Consider the following 5,048-nt stretch of genomic DNA (forward strand, 5'->3'; position numbering starts at 1 on the left):
CGCCCACTCGACACCCTGTGCCACCTTGGGAGCTGCCCCAGAAATCTAGTGGCCACAGAAGATGGACAGACTGGCCACAGGGGACAGACCTCAAGCCTGACTCGGCAACCTAATGACTTAGGAGACCCTGACTCAAAATTAAAAACTTAAAAAAAGGACTGGGGATGTAGCTCAGTGCAGAAACCCTCGTTCAGTCCTCAGTATTGGAAAACAAGGTGACATGACCAAACTGGACAAGAAAACAGGACTCGGGGCCGGGGACGTGGCTCAGGAGAATAAGCGCTTCCCTGGTAAGCGCAAGGGCCTGAGTTCAATCCCTGGTTCCAGAGAAAGAAAGAAAGAAAGAAAGAAAGAAAGAAAGAAAGAAAGAAAGAAAGACAGGACTCGTGGGAATGGTTTTAACCCCAAGTGCATGCAAGTGCTGCTTTGACAGGAGTGGATTGGTGTAAGGATCAGTGAAATAGCAGAAGATTTTTTTTTTTTTTTTTTTTGCGGAACCGGGGATTGAACTCAGGCCCTTGCGCTTGCCAGGGAAGCGCTTGTTCCTCTGAGCCATCTCCCCGGAACCAAGATAGCAGAAGAAATCACTGCAAAACCCAGAGACCAAAAGAAACCACCAAGGACAGGGAATTTCCCATTTTTTGGAAATTTCAGATCCAGGGACAAGAGAGAAGATCAGGAGACTGAGGCCGAAGGATCCGTGGGAGTTGTATCCCTGGTCTACATAGTGAGTTCAAGGCCTGTCTTTAAAAACACAAACAAAAACCCCAGAGGAACCAGCTGAGTCATCTAGGTCTGACGAAGGACATCGTGCTGATCTGATGAGGCCTGAAATGCATGAACGAGCGGGCTTGGGAGGCGGGGCGGCTGCCTGTGCTGGTTGCCTGTGCTGCCCAGCCTCACGCCGCTCAGCCCCCCTCCTGCTCCCCTGGGGTTTACATAGGAGGGCAAAAGTTCAGCAGAGACTGGGCAGCCGCTCCCTGCTCTGTCTGCGGGGCTGAGGCTCCAACCCCAGGCTGGTGCATGCAGGTCGGGCCGCAGCAGCAGCAGCAGCCCCAGTCCACCAGCTCTCCTGGGTCCAAAAGCAATTCCAGTTCAGAAAACTAGCCTGGTGTGGTGGCCTCACGTAGCCCACAGGAGGCTGAGGCAGGAGGATCCCAAGTCTGAGATGAGACCAGGTGACTTACCAAGACTCTATGTACAGCGGCCAGGGTTCGAGCCCTAGCGTGCTGTGCTGGCCCTGCCTCCGGGGGTGTGCTGAGATGGCGATTGAGACTGGGTGTGGTGGCACGCCAGCATTTGGGAAGCTGAAAACAGGAGGATCACTATGAGTCTGAGAGAGTAGTGAGACCCGGTAGAACCTGTACTAAATACATAAATAAAGACTCTGGAAGACTAGGGACGCAGCTCAGCGGCTGAGCAATTGCCTGGTAACGTGTAAGGACCTGGGTTCAACCCTATGTGCCAAAAAAAGGAAGAATTGTCCCCACACCAGTACCAGAGGGGACATCTCTTCTTGAACCCACGCCTCGTGGGTGACTCCCACTCCTGTCACCGTTGTCTATACAGCAGGCGCTTAGGTTCCCTGACCCCAGAGCCCACAGGGCATTGGCAGGACTGGCCCAGAGCCCCGGTGGGAAAGGGTTCAGACCGCCTCCCAACACGGGGGTCAGACGGAGACTGAGCTCAAAGCCAACCTGAACTGCAGCGTGAGACCCTGTTTCAAAAAGAGAAAAACAAAAGACAGACAGACAGGAGATCAAGGAGGGGAGTGTCTGTCACACACACACACACACACGCACGCACACAGCGCAGCCTGGCTTCCCTGCGTCCTCAGTAGCTGGGCCTATGGCTACGTGGCTTTACCAAGCCAGAGTCTTCAGAAAATGTGACTGGGGCTGAGTCTAAAGTTCTCTATTCTTCCTGCCCTTCTCATCAGAAACTCCTCCTGCTACTGTAATTAAAGCATTCCCTGCAATGGAGTGTCGGACGGCTGTCACCCCAGCACTCGGGGAAGCCCAGGCAGGAGAATCACAAGGTCATGTCCAGCCTCGGCAGGTTAGCAAGACTCTGTCTCAAAATTATAAAATAAATAGGATCAGGTGTGGTGGCACATGCCTGTAATCCAGCACTCGGGAGGCAGAGGCAGGAAGCTAGCCATGAGTTTGATCTTAGTTGTTTTTTTTTTGGTGGAACCAGGGATTGAACTCAGGCCCTTGTGCTTGCCAGGGAGGCACTTATTCCACTGAGCCATCTCCCTGGCCCCCCCCTTTTTTTAACAGATTTTTGTTTTATTTATTGATTGATTGTGTGTGTGACCAGCTCAGCCTACCAGGGGGCGGGGCTGGCTGGCATGTGGTGCTGGGGGATTGAACCACGGTCCCTGTGCTTTCGCTTAGCTTGTTCTAAGTAGGTGCTTTAGAGCACTGAGCCATCTCACCAGCCCCGTAGCCATGAGTCTGAGGCCGGCCTGGGCTACATAGTTACATAGCGAGATCCGGTCTCAGAACGATGCACACACATACGTAGATGGCTGGAGATGTGGCTCTGTGCAAGGGCCCTGGGTTCAACCCCCAGTACTAAAAAGAAGTTCACATGACCTGGTATTACTATACCCTCTGAAATTCTCCTGGTTATACTACTTGTTTCCTTGGTGATCTTGGTCTCTTTGGTGGCACATACATTCCGGGACAAAGGCCTTATCTGTTTTGTGCACTGCTATATTCTTGCTATACAGAACCATGCCCAGTAGGTGCTCAATAAAATTTTATGAATTTTGATAAAGAAATGAGAGGACACGGATGGGAGGTGTAAGGTTAGGTGTAGGGGCCATATCAGGGGGAAGGAGGAGCAGTTTGGGGTTGATCGGATAAGACAGCGCCCCTTGAAGAAGGCGAGCGAGCCAAGGGCTAGGTGGGTTCACACGTCAGAGCCAGGGGGCGCAGGCAGCGACAGTGGCAGCCGCGGAGGAGGCGCGAGGTGACGAGGAGCAGCGGCAGGTGTCCAGAGCGCACCGCACCCTCACACAGCGATGACGCTTCACAGCCGGCGGGAGGATCCGGATTTAGTGCCCGAATTAGCACCTTCTGCTGAGAAGCATCTTTGCTGGGAAAAAAGGCGTGGAATTGAAAGGGAAAAGGGGAAAAAAGAGCCCACGCAGACCTGTCTCAGCACCAGCCGCGGGCACCGCGCGTGTGAGGAGCTGCTCGTGGTTTCCGTGCAGCTGCAGGTCCCTGTTGTCACAGTGTCCTGAGGGTCTGTCGACTGTTTCTTATTTTACCCCAGGACTTTGAGAGTTTTTGGTTATGTACTCAACCACTAAGTTCCACCCTAGCCTGTTTTATATCTTTTGAAAATTAAAAAGTAGCTCTGCAGCACTGAGGAGGCTGAGGCAGGAGGACTGCTGCGCGTTCGAGGCCAGCCGGGGCTACACAGCGAGGCCCTGTCTCAAAGAAAAAAAAACTGTAGAATGAGTAACACAAAAGCTCTTCGCCGGGGCCACCTCTGGGAGTCAGGATCTGTAGACTCTGCTCCTGATTTAATTTTTGTCGCTACTGTTTGGATAGGACTTTTGCAGCACTAGGGACCCGCTGGTGGCCCTGCCCTTGCGAGGCAGGTGCCCTCCCTCGGCTGCTGCCCCGGGACGGGACGGTGTTGAAGTGCTAATGTGAGTATTCTGTTGTGAACTATTTCTGACTCGCGAAAAGGGATAGACAGTAACCCATCACCAAGTTAAGAAACGAAAGATGCAAATTACTTTTACAACTAAAAAAAAAAAAAATCTACAAAGTTTCTTTTTTTAAAAATATCACCTGAGGGAGTTTCAGTTTCTGGTTTCTCCCTAGAAAGCCTGAAACCCTTATGCCCGGAAGCCTGGTCTCGAGAAACCACTTCAAGTGTGTTCTAACTACTGCCTGCATGGGAGGGTTTGTCGGTGTTTGTACCTGGAATTGAACTCAGGACCTAAAGCCTGCCAGGCTGGCCCCGAGCCTTCCGCTGCCTCGGGCGCCGCCACGCGTGCGCTGCGCTCCTTACATATGTGTGTCCTTCTGAGACAGGGTTTCCCTGTGCAGTTCACGCTGGCCTTGAACTCACTGCGTAGCCCAGGCTGGCCTCTAAGTCTTGGGGATCCTCCTGCTTCAGCCTCCAGAGTGCTAGAATTACAGGCATGTCCCACCGCGCCGCACCTGCAGGGCCACTTTCTAATGGCCATTTTGGTGAGCAAAACAAAGTCCTGGGATCTCCAAACAGTTGGGGTCCTTGCCAGGGTGACCTGAGAAACTACTCTTTTTGGTTTATTTTGAGACAGGGTCTCCCTGTGCAGTCCAGGCTGGCCTTGAGCTTGCCATGTTGCTGAGGGTGCCTTTGAAATCGTGGTGATCCTCCTGCCTCAGCCTCCTGAGTGCTGGATTACAGGAGAAACTGCTCTTAAGGGACACAAAAGTTAACCTTATAGAGGCCGGGGAGATGGCTCAGTGGTATAAGCGCTATCTATCCCTGGCAAGTGCAAGGGCCTAAATTCATCTTTTATTTATTTATTTATTTGTTTGTTTGTTTATTTATTTATTTTTGTGGAACTGGGGATTGAACTCAGACCCTTGAGCTTGTCAGGGAAGCACTTATTCTACTGAGCCATCTCCCCAGCTCCAAGGCCTTGAATTCAATCCCCGGTTCTGAAAAAAAAAAAAGTTAATCTTGTAGCTGTCCCCCTGTGGAATGTGATATCGCCAAGACTGAAAATAGCTTTCTTCTTTTTTACTTGAAATAATGGTGTGAAGTAGATGTGAGAGCTACAGGAAATAAGTTTCCAGGCTCCTTCTTTCTTTAGTTATTAGTGAGAAAATAAATGGTCCAGCTATGTGTGGTGGTGCACTTGTGAGGCTGAGACAGGATGATTGTTGCAAGTTCGAGACCAGCCTGGGCAAAGTGAGCACAAGGCAGCCTGAGCTGGATAGTGATGGGGGAGAGAGAGGAGAGGGGGAAGGGGGAAGGAGGGGGAGGGGTGGAACCTCTGGGTGGAGGGAGTAATCTAACAGGAAGACCCGCAA

Source organism: Octodon degus, unplaced genomic scaffold (assembly GCF_000260255.1).
Source record: "Octodon degus isolate 3935 unplaced genomic scaffold, OctDeg1.0 scaffold00076, whole genome shotgun sequence".
Taxonomy (NCBI): Eukaryota; Metazoa; Chordata; class Mammalia; order Rodentia; family Octodontidae; genus Octodon; species Octodon degus.